Consider the following 15,517-nt stretch of genomic DNA (forward strand, 5'->3'; position numbering starts at 1 on the left):
TTAAAAAAAAGATTTTTCATTTATTTATTTTTAGAGAGGGAAGGGAGGGAGAAAGAGAGAGAGAGAGAAACATCAATGTGCGGTTGCTGGGGGCCGTGGCCTGCAACCCAGGTGTGTGCCCTGACTGGGAATTGAACCTACGACACTTTGGTTTGCAGCCCGCGCTCAATACACTGAGCTACGCCAGCCAGGGAATATTTCATTTTATAATTGTTATTTGTGTGTAGAAGTACACTTTTAGATTGACATTGTACCTAGCAAACTTGCTAAATTAACTTCTTCATTCTAATAATTTATTGTTAGATTCATTTGGGCTTTCATGTCACTGTTGAATAATGGCAGTTTTACCTCTTTCTGTCCGAAACTTATGTCTTAATTACTGCCTGGGTGCATTGTCTAAGGCCTTTGGGACGATGGCGAGTATCTGTGATGTATGCAGGTACCTTGTCTCATTCCCTGCCTCAGAAAGAGAGCTTTCAAATTTACCATTAAGTATATCTGCGAAGGGTTTTTAGTGGGTCAGATTTAATGAGATCTCTTCTACTCTCTAGACTTTTCAGAACAGTGACTCCTGTGTAAGAGCTGAGATGTTCACTTCCAACTCTTAATAGAGCCTGTGTCGGAATGGGGGTGTGGGGAGCAGTGGGATGACAGTGTGGAGAACTCATGCTTTCTAAGCTATAAATTACTTTAGCATCTGGATAATTGACAGTGATCGTAGATTTCTTTTGACATCAGAAAAAAATAAAGGCAAAGGTCAATTTAGTTAAACCAGCGTGACATAACGAACATTAAATAGTAAAATCCATCACTCTCAGATGAGACTTTGTGGAGACATACCCAAGGACACGTTTGTCACTAATCCTTTCCCGTCATCATATCCTGAGTCTTTGTTTAGACTATTTCTTTCTAAGTCACACTGAATTGCGGTGATAGTGATTGGAGCTCCGTGGTGGATGCTCCCCGTGCCCCGCCCAGGTCCTGTTTATCAGGCCAGTGCACCCATTTCCCAGCTGCTCTGGGTGTTGGCTGCTACAAACTCCTGGCTCCATTCTTCTTTGGCGGCTTCTCTTAGCTAATGGGAGCTCCTCTGCCAGAAGATGCTTGGGACGTTACACACACAGCCAGGTGGCCCACGGCCAAGGGCTGACTAATCGGGTGGGGTTTAAAGCCCTGGCCTCAAGGCAGGACAAACTCTGCGGTGTAAAAAGTGCCCCCAGAGCTCCCTGTGGGATGGGGCCGCGGTGAGACCTCTCTTGAAAGCTCATATTTGCTTGGCTTCTTCCTGACACTGTCTATCTTCTCTCATTTCTTATAGACTTCTGCCAAGAGCCCTCCCTCAAGACATCGCTTGCACAAGAATACCCGCCCGCCTCAGTCTCTGCTTCTAGCAAACCGGACTTACGCCTCTGGGAGTGGGCACCCTTCGTCCATCTGAGATGGGGGGGAGGGGAGGCAGTTAGGCAGCCAGGGAAGAGTTGGGGTTGATGGTGTCGGGGGCTCCCCAGGAGGGGTACCCCTAGAACAGGAGGAGGAAACATGTCAGGGAAGGAAATGATGCTGTCTGTCCAACTCCAAAGCCTGGATTTGCGTGACCTTGTACCACTCTAAACACTCTGCCTAGAAAGTTTCTAGTTTTAAATGGCAACTTTTCTCAAAACCATTAAGAGGCATCTTCCTTAACTGGTGCAGCTTCTAAGGTGCTATAAGACTTTGATTGGCCCTGCTGGGCTCCCATACCCAGTCCTAAGCCCATTCCTGTGGACAAGGGGATGAGTGTTCTGATTGGCCAGAGGGTATCACAAGCCCAGCTGGGTGACAGTGGTTGGGGGTCTCAGCATTGTAAATGAGAGCCTTGCCTGGCTCATGGGAGGTAGGGAAGGGTAGGTAGACAAGGAGGAAAAACCATAGTTGCCCCAGGCTACGAGAGCCACACAGCTAGTTTCATCAGCTAGGAGGGCTCCCGTGGGAACTCACGCTGGCTGGAACCGAGGGGCATGGTGTTGCTCACTAGCTCTGTTCACCCAAATTTCTGCCTCTGACTTGGGGGCACCTATGGACCAAAGAATTGTGAGCTGGGCCAGAGCATTTAATTGCTGATACAAAACCTTTCAGAACTTTATTTCCTTCTGTTCTAGCAACCAGCAATATTCAAAACAGGGGCTACTTTGGTATCACCCTGGCATCTAAAAGGGAGCGACACGCAGCAAAGTACCAGCGAACGTATAATGGATATGTAGCCTGAGACTGCAATGAACTTTGTTATAAGACACTAGGTTTGGGGGCTGTTTGTTACTGCAGCGTAAGCTAGCCTGTCTTGTCTAACACAAGCACTGGATTTGAGCGGCGATACTGTACTCTGAAGTGGTCATCTGGGTGATCCAGAATATCTTTATATTAAGTTGTTGACATTATTAAAGCAAAACACTAGAATAATAAAAACCAAAATGATATTGTGGGTGTGCCAAAAATGTCCTTATTCTTAGAGGATATATTTTGAAGTATGTAGGGATGAAATATTTTCTTGTCAACCACTTACTTTGAAATGGCCCAGCAAAAGTGAAACAGATAGGGCAGATGGTTAATCATTTGCAATTCTAAATAAAAGCTATATACATTGTTATTTTTGCTTTTCTGTAGTTTTGATATTGATATATTAAAAATTAAGAGAGAGAGTAGAGGAAGCCCCAAGAGTATGTCATTAACTCCTGGTTTGAGGAGCAGCTCTAGGCAGTGGGGCTCACAAAAGAATTTTTTAGTAGAGAAGGGACAGGATCAGATTTTCTATCAGAAGACCGGGAAGGAAGCAGTCTGGGCAAGCTTGTGGCTGTGATTTAGGCAAGAGTGGCAGTGGGCTGGGAGGAGGCAATGGGTTTGGGACATCTTTGGGGAGTAGAGTGGACAGGGCTTGGTGACAGCTCGAGAGTGGTAGAGCTGGGGGTCAGTGGCCTCCCTCTAAGGTCCATTCCTGTGCTGTGCAACATGGTGGCCACAGCCTCACGTGGCTATATAAATTTAATTACTGACAATGAAGGAGAATCAAAGCGCTAGTTCCTCAGTCACACTCACCGCATTTCAAGCGCCCACTAGCCATCCATACCTGGCTACGGGCCATGGCACTGACAGTGCAAACAGCACATTTTCATCATCACAGACCTCTGTTGGACTGTGCTGGTCTGTACCTTTCTTACTCGGTATTTACTGCTCCCCCCACCCACTCTCAAACGGATCAGACACGGTTCCCTGTCCTCTAGGAGCTCACAGACAACCAGATACCCAAAGGACTTGAATTCATCCAGTGCAGACCTTGTTGAGGTGCTTGGAAAGACGGAGTGCTTTCTGTGGGAGTTCAGAGGCGGAGCCAAGCGTTGCCCGGAGAGCAGCAGTAGTGGAGCCTCACAGAGAGAGGACAGGGAGGACAGGGAGGGGCGGCTGAGCCTGGCGGAGCAGCTTCTGTCCCTGTTTCCCCGAGAGACAGTCTGCAGATGGCCTCTTACCTCTCGGTCAGTTCTCCCCAGGTGGATCTGTGGAGTCATACAATCCCAATCAGAATCTCGTGTGTGTGTAAACTGGCAAACCTATTCTAAAATTTATATGGTATAGACAGACACCAGGATGGTGATTACCAGAGGGAATGGGGGGTGGGGGAATTCAAAGATATTGAGGGGTAATAAAGGGGGGTACATGGTGATAGAAGAGGCTTGACTTGGGGTGGTGAACACACAATACAGTGTACAGATGATGTATTATAGCATTGTACACCTGAAGATGATATAATCTATTGACCAATGTCACACCAATAAATTCAATAAAAATAATAAAATGTATATAGAAATGCAAAAGACCCATAATAGCCAGAGTTCTATCAAAGAAGAACAAAGCTGGAAGACCTATCCTCCCAGACTTTCAGACTCTCTGACAAGCTAGACAAGGTGGCACTCCTTCGCACAAGGGGCAGGTGACAGGCCCACAGGTAGACCACGGGGTCTAGAAACAGGTGCTCTCATAGGTGGTCACCAGATTTGTATCGAGGGTGGCGCTGCAGTGCAGTGGGGAAAGGGTGGTCTTTAGTAAGCAATCTGGGTGAATTTAATTTCTGAACGCAAGAAAATGAACCTTGACCCATATATCACACCACACACAAAAATTAATTAAAATGAACTACTGGCTTAAATTTGAGACAAGTCAAGCATCTGGATGAAAATATAGGAGAATATTTCATAATCTGGGGATAGGTAAATAAATTTTAAATAGAACATAAAAAGCATTCACTATAGCCTTGCCTGGTGTGGCTCAGTGAATTGAGCACCAGCCTATGAGCTGAAAGGTCATTGGTTCAATTCCCAGTCAGGGCACATACCTGGATTTTGGGCCAGGTCCCTGGTTGGAGGCATGATGTTTCTCTCCGGAACTGATGTTTCTCTTCCTCTCTTTCTCCCTCCCTTTCCCTCTTTCTGAAAATAAATGAATAAAATCTTTTTTTAAAAAGCACTAACTATAATAGAAAAGATTGATGAATTGGATGTCATTAAAATTAAGATTTTCATTCATCAAAAGATAACATTAAGAGTAAAAGGATAAGACATGGAGAGAAAGACAACATATCTGGCAAAGTCTCACATTCGGAATACATAAAGAACTCCTACAAATCAATGTGAAATGACAGGCAAGCCAATATTTTCTATTGTGGTAAAATACATATAACAAAGTTTGCCACTGTAAATCTTAAGGTGAACAATTCAGTGGCTTTAAGTATACCCACAGTGTTGTGCTACCATCACCTCTGTCTCATTTCAGAACTTTCTTTTTAAGATTTTATTTAATTATTTTTAGAGAGGGAAGGGAGGGAGAGAGAGAGAGAGAGAGAGAGAGAGAGAGAGAGAGAGAGAGAGAGAGAGAGAGAGAGAGACAAACATCAATGTACGGTTGCTGGGGGCCGTGGCCTGCAACCCAGGCATGTGCCCTGACTGGGAATCAAACCTGCGATGCTTTGGTTCGCAGCCTGCACTCAATCCACTGAGCTGCGCCAGCCAGGGCTTCATTCCAGAACTTTTTATCACCCCTACGAGAAACTCTGCGCCCATTCTCCCTTCCCCCACCCTCTGGAAACCACTGACCTATTTTTCGTCTCTATGGATTTCCTATGCTGGGTGTCTCATGTAAATGGACTCATACAGAGTGTGACCTTTTGGGTCTGGCTTCTTTCACTTAGCATAACGTTTTTCAAGATTCATTCATGTTTTATTTCATTCCCTCTTATGGTACACCACATTTTGTACATCCATTCATCAGCTGATAAGTATTGGGTTGTTTCCACGTTGTGACTATTGTTAATAGAGTTGCTAGAAAAACATTTGTATACCAGTTTTTGCATCAGTACAAGTGTGGGCATATATTTTCAGTTCCTTGCGGAACATATCTAGGAGTGAATTGCTGGGTCGTAGGGGATTTCCATGTTTAACTTACTGAGGACCCATCAAACCATTTTCACTGTGGCTACACCATTGTATATTCTCACCAGCAATGCGTGAAAGTTCCAATTGCTCTGCATTCCTGACAACACCTATTTTCCTTTTTTTTAAAAAAAAGTCCTCTTGGACTGAGCGCGGGCTGGAAACCAAAGTGTCCCAGGTTCGATTCCCAGCAAGGGTACATGCCTGGGTTTCAGGCCATAACCCCCAGCAACCACACATTGATGTTTCTCCCTCTCTATCTCCCTCCCTTCTCTCTCTAAAAATAAATAAATGAAGTCTTAAAAAAAAGAAAGTAAAAATTAAAAAAAAAGTCACCCTAGTGGTTGTGAAGTGGCATCTCACTCTGTTCTAGTTTGCATTTCCCTAATGACTAATGGCATTGAACATCTTCTCATGTGCTTGTTGGCCATTTGTGTAACTTCTTTGAAGAAATGTCTATTCAAGTCCTTTTTGTTGTTTGTAACTAGGTTTTCTTCTGTTACTGAATTGTGGGAGTTCTTTTTATATTCTGGATACTGGACCCTGATATGTGCTTTGCAAATCTTCCTCCCATTCTGTGGGTAAATAACCCAATTTTTAAAATTTAAATAACCCAATTTTGTTAAATGGGCGCAGACTTGCACAGATATTTCACGGGAAAATAATATCAAAATGACCAATAAACACACAGAGAGGTGCTGAACGTCTTTCTTTTTCACGAGAGAAATGTGAATTATAACTACAAAGGTATATCATGAAATATACACCAGAATGGCTAAAATGTAAAGACTGATGGACATATATTAAGTGTTGGTGAGGAGCAATTGGTGTCTTCTTATTTTGTTGGTGTAAGCATATATTGATATCACCACTCTGAAAAGATATTGTCAGTACTTACTAAACCCGAACATATGTCTACTCTACGACCTGGCAATTCTACTTCTGGGCATATACCCAACAGAATTGAATGCTTGGTCTAAAAAAAAAAAAGATGAAAAAAAAGCCATGTTCAAGAATGTTCTTTGCAGCTTTACCCATAATAGCCTCAAACTGGAAACAGCCCAAATGTCCATCAACATGCTATAGGATTCCACCCTCATAAAGTTCAGAAACATACAAAATGAATCCGTGCTGATGGAAGTCATAATGGTGGTGACCCTTAGCTGGATACGGACTGGCGTCGGGCATCGGGGAGTGTGCTGGGGTTCTAGAAATGTGTCATATCTCGATCTGGGTGGGTGATGCATGAGTGTGACACATGTAAAAATGCCTTGAGCTGCACGCTAGCACCTTATCAGAGAGGCTTTTCCACACCAGCTTAGTGGAGGCGGCCTCTCACCTCCCACCACCCAAATGACGCCCCTGCCCTGACTCATTTCCCCTCAGAGCAGTTCTGACAACTCTACCATCTTAGCTTGCGCCGCCAAAACACAACACCATGAACCAGGTGGCCTAAACTACGGACATGTATTTTCGCACAGTTCTGGAGGTCAGGAAGTCCAAGATCAGGGTTCTCTTCCTGGCTTACACACAGCAGCCTCCTCCCTGTGTGCTCACTTGACCTCTTTGTACACACGGAAGCAAAGACAGCGAGTGCCCTCGGTGTCTTAAGACACTAATCCTATTGGATCAGTCCCCTCACACCCTTTTGACCTCATTTGACCATAATTACTACCTTATAGACCCTATTTCCAAAGACAGTGACATTGGAGCTTAGGGCTTTGACTTTTAGTCCATGATGCCAACATGCCATGTGTTTGGTTATTGACTTACCATCCAGCTCCCCCAGTTAGACTCTTGTCTTCCTCTTCCTGAGGGCAGGGACTCTGTTTTCGGCCTCTTTGGCCTCTCCAGCACCAGTAACAGTTCCTGGCACGGAGGAGGCGCTCCATGAGTATTGTTGAATGAATAATAGAAGGAGGATGGGTTAGTGATCATACCAGCCAAGTGCTGCTAAGCTCAGTGCCTGGCACAAGGGAACAGCATGATAGATGGGAAAGGCCATCGTCATGGTCATTACCAGTTCTTAATCCTCAGAGTATTCCATACATTTCCAAAGTTTCTGCCATCAAATAACTGACATTCTAAAAGAAGGAAGACTTTTTTAAAAAAATATTTTATTTATTTATTTATTCTTAGGGGAAGGGAGGGAGAGAGGGAGAGAAACATCGATTTGCCAGAGATGCATCGATCGGTTGCCTTTCACACGCCCCCAACTGCGGACCTGGGCCACAACCTAGGCATGCACCCTGACCGGGAATCGAACTGGTGACCCTTCAGTTTGCAGGCTGGTGCTCAGTCCACTGACCCACACTAGCCAGGGTGAAGAAAGACTTTTTATATGCACTTTGCTGTGTGTTTTATAGCGTGTACTATGTTGGGTCCTAGCTTCTTTAAATAAAATTATTTCTTGAGTTTGTCACTCTGGGGTAAACGACCTGAATACGGAGTCGAGGTTTAGGACTTGGTTTTAGTCCTGACTTCACCTCTAAGTTGCCGTTTGTCCTAGTGATTCCCTTTCCCTCTGTGGACCTTGGCCTCCCCGACTTCCTCACTAATCCGGTAGGATTAGTGTCCTTGTAAGAACTTGAAATAAAGGGTTTTGATTGAATTAAGATGTCTGATGTCAATTCTTCGCAGCTGGGAAATGTTACTACTGGCCTAGAGTGTTGTTCTTACTTCCAGCACTAGGGGGCAGTCAGAACATTGGGACGCAGTCTGCTCTTATGGCTCCCACTATGGCATTAAGGGGTTGATACGCTCTCTGCTTTGGTCCCCTGACCCCTTCCAAAACGTTAGGCCTACAAACTTGAGCTTTCTACCCAGCTGGTTAGATGCTCAAACTCCCACCCAAGGGAATAGGTCTGGACAACCCATGAAATCTTGGATCTATTACTTAACTCTCTGTCATGGATTACGTATGTGGTTGGGGAAATAAATTGCCTGTGAATGACAAACAGACACCCAGAAAGAGGAACACTGAGGTGCAGACGGAGCTTTTGTTTGGGAGAAAGCAATTTGGTGATGCTGTCTTGCTGTGATGTCCAGAAGAGCACGTGCTGGGACGGTCCATTGAGGCCGCCTCTGGAGAGGGAGAGCCGCAGTCTGAACCAGGAGACTGTCCTGGCTTGTCCGATGACATGCTGTGTAATCACGGGCGGGGGACTTCGCCTCAGAGTACCAGCTTCCACCTACGAACTGAGAAGCACAGGCCCACACACACATAGCAAACGTGCATCCCACGTGCCTTCCCACCCCGTTTGCATTAAGGCAGGTATCTCACCAGCTCCAGCAGCCTTTCCCACTGAGCCCTGACACAGCCTTGGAATCTTTTTCAACACCACAGCTGGTTAAGAGTTGGCCCGTGAGCAGAAACCTTTTTGTTCTCTCTGTTAACCTTAAATTATTTCCAAAAATACTTCCAGTGTCAGCATTCTACGTAATGGGGCTTGAATAGCAGAGATCTCTCGGGCGTTGACCAACTCGGGTTGGTTCTGGGTGGTGTGGAGTCAATACTTCAGTGACTTTGGACATCCGGTAGAGACAGAAAAGTTTCCTGCTTTACATGATTATAATGCTTAGCAGGGGTTGAAGAACATGATGCTTTAGCTCATTGGCTTAGCAAAAAGGCTTTCCTGGTGTGGAGATGTTGGTGAACATATTTCAAAGCAATTAAGAGGTAGGAGAACATGTACTCAACTTAGCCCTTGACCTTCAGAACTTTGCTTGGAATTTTCAGACCCAGGTACAGAATTTGGTTACATTTAGGCACAAAGATCAGGTTCTTCTGTGTAAATTTGAAATAAACTCAAGCTTCATTCCTGGAAGATATCTCCATTGTATGATTTAGTCACCGATGATTTAAAAATGGGTATCAATAAACATGCCCTATTATGAGTATTACTGGGATAGAAGACAGAAGATCTGGGACAATTACACCTGTTCTACCTGTCTCAGGTTGTGAGGGTCAAATGAGATCCTATATCTGAAAGTATCTTGCAAAAGGCAATACACCATACAACTTTAAGGGAACATGGTACAGATTTTTGTAGGGACCACTGGGGACATATTTTTCACCTTGAACTCATCAAGGCCCTCAAGATTTCTGAGCTCTTGTGCATTGCTGGCAGAAATGTAAACCAGGACAACTTTCCAGAGGTCTGTTTGGGCAACATGAACCAAAGGTCTTAAAAGTACGCAGGCCACGCACCCCGTACATCGATTAAGATGAAAGAGGCATTTAACAACAGGCGCTGTCGAGGATGTGGGATGACTGGAACTTCCCCACGCTGCCGGCGGGGGTGATGATTGAGAAACCACTCTGGGAAGCTGGCAGTGTTTATTGAAGTTGACAAAATGCACACGCCCCGTGGCCCAACAGCTCCACTCCTAGGCAGTCCCTCCACAGAAACGTGCACCCATGTGCGGCAAAGGGCGTATGTGGGAGTGACCACAGCAGCGTTCTTCGTCATAGTAAACACTGTGCGGCCCCAGATCCCATCAGCAGTAGAACAGGTAAATAAATTGGGGTACATGTGCACTCTAGGATTCTAACCAGCATCTTGAATGAAGGAACCAACTTTTGTTGCCCTTGTAGGATGAATCTCATAAACATAATGAATTAAAAGTACCACAAGACAATATGCCCTATAATTCCATTTACAGTAAGTTCAAAAAAAGACAAGGCTCATTTGTGCTGATCCAAGTCAGGGTCCTGGTTACTTTTAAAGGGAAGGTGTCTGGGCTGAGCACATGTTAGGAGGGCTTCCTGGGAGTGTGGTAACATTCTGTTTCTTGGTCTGATAGCTGGTTCCACAGATGTATTCACTTTGTAAAAATTCATCAAGCTGTACACTGATAATTTGTGTACTTCTCTCCAAGTATGTTAACCTTCAGTAAAAACTTTACTAAATAATGTGCATGCCCTGGCACAGAAACTTTACTTCTAAGAGCTTATTGTTTAATAAATAATACACTTTAAGCAATTCCTGGTGGCAATTAGCTTAGATTTGGTAGCATGTCACTTTGCTATAGTGGTTTTTTTTTTAATGCAGTCACTACAGTTTTATTAGACTTAACATGATATATCTTTTTCCATTCTACTTTTTTGGTAAATTTTTATTGTGATAAAATATAGATAATATACAATTGATCATTTTAACCATTTTTAATTGTACGATATAGTGGTGTTATAAGTACATGCAAATGTTGTGCAACTAACACCACTATCTATTTCCTGACATTTTTCTTCATCTCAAACACAAACTCTGTGCCCATTAAACAGTAACTCCCCAAGTCCCCGGTAACCACTATTCTACTTTCTGTCTTTGTGAATTCCCCTATTCTAGGTACTTCAGACAAGTGAAATAACATATTTGTCCTTTTGTGTCCGGCTTATTTCATTTAACACATTGTTTTCAAGTTCATCCGGATTGTAGCATGTATTGAATTCATTCCTTTTTGTAGCTGAATAACAGCCCATGATATGTATAACCACATTTTGTTTGTCTGTTCATCTGTTGGTCAGCATTTGGGTTGTTTCCACCTTTTGGTTATCGTGAATAAGGCTGCTATGAATGTTGGTGTACAAGTCCCTGATTTCGGTTCTCTTGGGTAAATACCTAGAAATGGAGTAGCTGGATAATATAGGATAACATTCCCACTAGCAACGCACCAGGGTTCCAACTTCTCTGCATCCTCACCAATGGTTAATTAATTAATTATATCATGGCTATCCCAGTGAGTATGAAGTGGTATCTCTTTGTGGTTTTGATTCACATTTCCCTGATGACGTAATGATATTTATGTACCTTCTTTGGTATCGCCTTTTTTTAAAGTGTAACATATTTGAAAAACCAAAGATATGAAGGATCATGTAATAAACACCTGTGTTCCCACCACAGGGCTTAAGAAATAAAACATCCCCAAAACTGCAGACTCTCCCCTGTGCCCTTCCCACTCTCTTCTTCTCCCCCAAGTAAACCCTATCTCAAGCCTGGGATGTATTATTCCCATGGGTTTTGTTTTGTAACTTTATTACATCTATATATATACACCTTAAGAAGAAGGGGTATTGTTTTGCATGTCTGTACAGCTGACTTTGATGAACTCATACAGTGTGTGTTCTTCACCTTTTATTTAACATTTATGAATCGGCCAAGTCGATGCATGTCCCTGTAGTTCATGCACTTTTCCTGCTCTGAACTCTTTCATGGTGAATGTGCCGCAGCTATCCATTCTCTTGTGAATGGTCATTTTCTTCCCCAATTTTTTTTTTTTTGCCACTGCAAACAACGTTCCCTGAACATTTTTATACCTGCCTCTCTGTGCACATGGACAAGATTCTTCACAGATATGTGCATGTAGGAGTGTGACTGAGAGGTTACTGGGGGTGTGCATCTTCAGCTTTACCAGATGCTATGAAATTGCTCTTCAAGCCCGTAGTGCCTACTTATACTCTCCCAGCAGTGCGAGTTCCTGCGGCTCCACAGCGTTATCAACACTGGTATTATCAGACGTTAACTGTTGCCAATCTGATGGCTGTGAAATGAATCTCCTTGTGGTTTTAATTTGCTCTTCCTTGTTTGTAAGTGCATTTCTTCACACACTTATTGGCCCTTCCGATGGCCGCTTCTGAGGCTTGCCTGATGATGTTTTGCCCTTTTCTGTTGGGTGCTTGTCTTCATCCTATTTATTTATAGATGCTCTCGCCTTCCTGATACTGATCTTTTGTTGATTACATATTGCAAAAATCTTCCCATCTGTGGTTTGCATTTGGGTTCTCCCCTTTTAATGGTGGCTTTTGTTTCACAGAAGATTTAAAGTTTGATTTCCCTCTCTTTTCCTTTATGGTTTGACTTGTTTAAGAAACTTTTCCTACACCGAAGTCAAAACAATATTTGCCTTTTGAAGTTCTGCTTTTCAAGTTAAGGTATTTAGTCTTCTTGGAATTGATTTTGGGGTATGTTATGATGCAGAGAGCCCTTCCTCCATTTTTTCTATATGGATAACAAGTTGTCTGTTCACCAGATGTTCAATAATCAATGACAATTGACTGTCATTCTCCTACTTAAAGCCCTTTCTTTCATGGGTCTCCAGTGCCATGGAGAGAAGCCCTGATCCTGCCTCAGTCTTTGAGATATTGCACGAACTACCCCACTCCCAAGTCCCCAGCCTCACCTCTCCCCATTCTCCTGTGCCGCAGCCACATTGGCCAGGCTCTCCATTACCAATAGCCTTCACTGGTTTTGTTCCTACTGCCGGGCATGCTCGTATTCTTCTGGTCTCAGTTAATACTAGCTGTAGTGGGTTGAAGATGGTCCCTAAAAACATATATCTGCCCAGCAATTGTAGATGTGACTTTATTTGGAAAATGTGTTTTTTGCAAATATAATTAAGTCAAGGATCTCAAGATGAGATCATCCTGGATTACCCGGTAGACCCTAAATGCAACAGCATGTCGCCATGAGAGACAGAAGACAGAAAGACACGGAGAGAAGAAGAGGGCCCTGTGAAGGTGGAGGCGGAGACTGGAGTGGCTGATGCAGCCACAAGCCAAGGACCTCTGGCAGCCACCAGGAGCTGGGAGAATCAAGGAAGGATCCTCCCCTAGAGTCTTTGGAGGGAATGTGGCCCTGGTGACAACTTGATTTCAGACTTTGTGACCTCCAGATCTATGAGAGAATGAATATATGTCTGTTGGTTTAAGCCACCAAGTTTGTGGCAATTTGTTACGGTAGCCCTAAGAGACTAATACAAGCAGGAAGCTGGAGTGGGGAGCCAGAAAAGCTGATGGACAGGGAACCGAGACTGGAGGACAGAGAAGATGAGGTGGGTGGCAGGGTGAAGCATGTCCAAACCAGGAGCTGAGCAGTTCTTGTACCGATAGGCAGGTCCGCTCCCCCAGGTCTGGGAGTGGGGACAGCACCCAGGAAGGAGGTGTAAGTGACAGCCACAGTGGAAGGATCTTTGACTCCCAGTGTCCTCAGTGGAATAAATGAATCTCCTCCAGACACCTTGAGGTACTTCACCTACAGAGAGAAGCGGAAAGGACCCAGGGAGGCCTAAGGAGCACCGGGCAGTGAGGGCCAGAGAAAGGCAGCCTGATGGCAAAGGGAAGCTGAGGGCTAGCCGGAGCATGGCTACAAGGTGGGTAAGGTCAAGGGGGCAATGGTGCAGAGGTAGATGCCAGCAGGCTAGAGGACAATTCCGGGAGGGGGCAGTGGGAGGGCTTCCTGTGGCTTTGGATTTCTTTGATCCCTGAGCCATTTTGGCAGAGACAGAGCCTTGGGCACCAATGGGGTCATGTTCGTTCAAACAGAATTAAACACTGAAGGTAAATCATTAACTCACTGGAGAAACAAACAGGAGTGTCGGGCATATCTTCAGCACCAGGACTCGAGAGCCATATGGAAGTTAAGAAGTCTTGCTTATCAGGAGTGGCTGCCAATCCAGTTCCCGTTAGCACATGCATTTGCCGAGCACTTTCTACAGGCAAGTCACAGTGCCAGGCGCGGTGGGCACAGAAACAGACAGTCAGAACCCACCCTCGGCTCGGAACTGGGGGAGTCAGAGCTGACAGCCATCGTGGGCGTCCATGTGCCAGTTACCATGCCCTCCATGGCCCATTCATCATCTTGTGCAGTCCTCATGCCACTCTCTGGAGTGGGGCGGGCATTGCCCACATTTCACAGAGCAGGAAACCCAAGTCCAAGGACAGAACTTGCCCTGGCCACATAGCTTGTCAGTGGCAGAAGAAACAACACAGAACTGGTTTTCTCATAAAGGAGAATGAACCGTTAGGGTTTAGGGTGTGTTTTGTAACCTAAGGTTGGTAAGCATAAGCTTCCTAAAAGACAGGGGCTGGGACCAGCAAAGGCATCAGGAGCCAAGGCAGCTACTGTTCCCTTCTCTCTTTTTCTGGGACTACTTAATACCTCCCACTGAGCACATGTTATACTCTCCTCTATTTTGGGGTGAAGAGCAAGGGTTCTGGCATAGAGTCAGGTCCAGTTTGGGCCTCATCATATTACCCCTGTGACCTCAGGCAAGCCACTTTCTCTCCATTTCCCCACCTATAAAACGGGGATACTACAGTCCTCACGTAGCTGTCACAGGAGAAAATGTGTGCAAAGCCCGTGGCATGGTGCCTGACACATAATGAATCCTCAATAAACAGGAGTCACAGCCCTGGCTGGCGTAGCTCAGTGGATTGAGCTCGGGCTGTAAACCAAAGCATCGCAGGTTCAATTCCCAGTCAGAGCACATGCCTGGGTTGCAGGCCACGGCCCCCAGCAACCCCACATTGATGTTTCTCTCTCTCTCTCTTTCTCCCTCCTTCCCTCTCTAAACATAAATTAATTAATTAAAAAAAGAAAAACAGGAGTCGCTGTTATCATCTCACATGGCAGGAAGTGGCCTCCCCATCCTTTCTGGCTCCAGCACCACCCATCAGCTTACTAGCATCATGGTTCTGACTTCTTCAGCCAGAGGACCAACTGCAGCAAGGGAGACAGGCGGGGTCCATTTGTTCGAACACACTCTCAGGTGTGTGTGGTTTTAAGAAAAGTGGAGGTGAGAAGAAGCTGAGCAGACTAGTTAAAAATCTCAACTGCAGGGTCTTGTGATCAGAAAGCTGGTTGGCCAGTCTTCCCAGGTTTCTCCTTCATGGACCCCTTGGGTGTGGGGAAAAGGGCAGTCAGCCTGAGGGAGCAGCAGAATGAAGGCTTACAGTGGGGTGGCTGATGACGTATGGGCTGTGGACGGTGCAGACAGGGCAAGAAGGATGGTTTGAGAGCCAATCGGGAAAAGCCTTGATTGTCTGGACTTTATTTTTGGCATAGACCGAAAATCCCATTCATTCATTTAACAAATATTGATTGTGTGCCAATTCTATGTAAGCCATTTTGCCCAGAATTACCGACCTGAGTGAAAAATGTAGTTCTTTTCCTCAAGGAGTTCAACGGTCTAGTAGGATGAAACAGACACACACACAGAGATGAACACTGTGCAACAAGATCCACATTTTGAAAGGGATCTGCGTAAGATGTGACGGAAATGAGAGA

Source organism: Phyllostomus discolor, chromosome 13, assembly GCF_004126475.2.
Source record: "Phyllostomus discolor isolate MPI-MPIP mPhyDis1 chromosome 13, mPhyDis1.pri.v3, whole genome shotgun sequence".
Lineage (NCBI taxonomy): Eukaryota > Metazoa > Chordata > Mammalia > Chiroptera > Phyllostomidae > Phyllostomus > Phyllostomus discolor.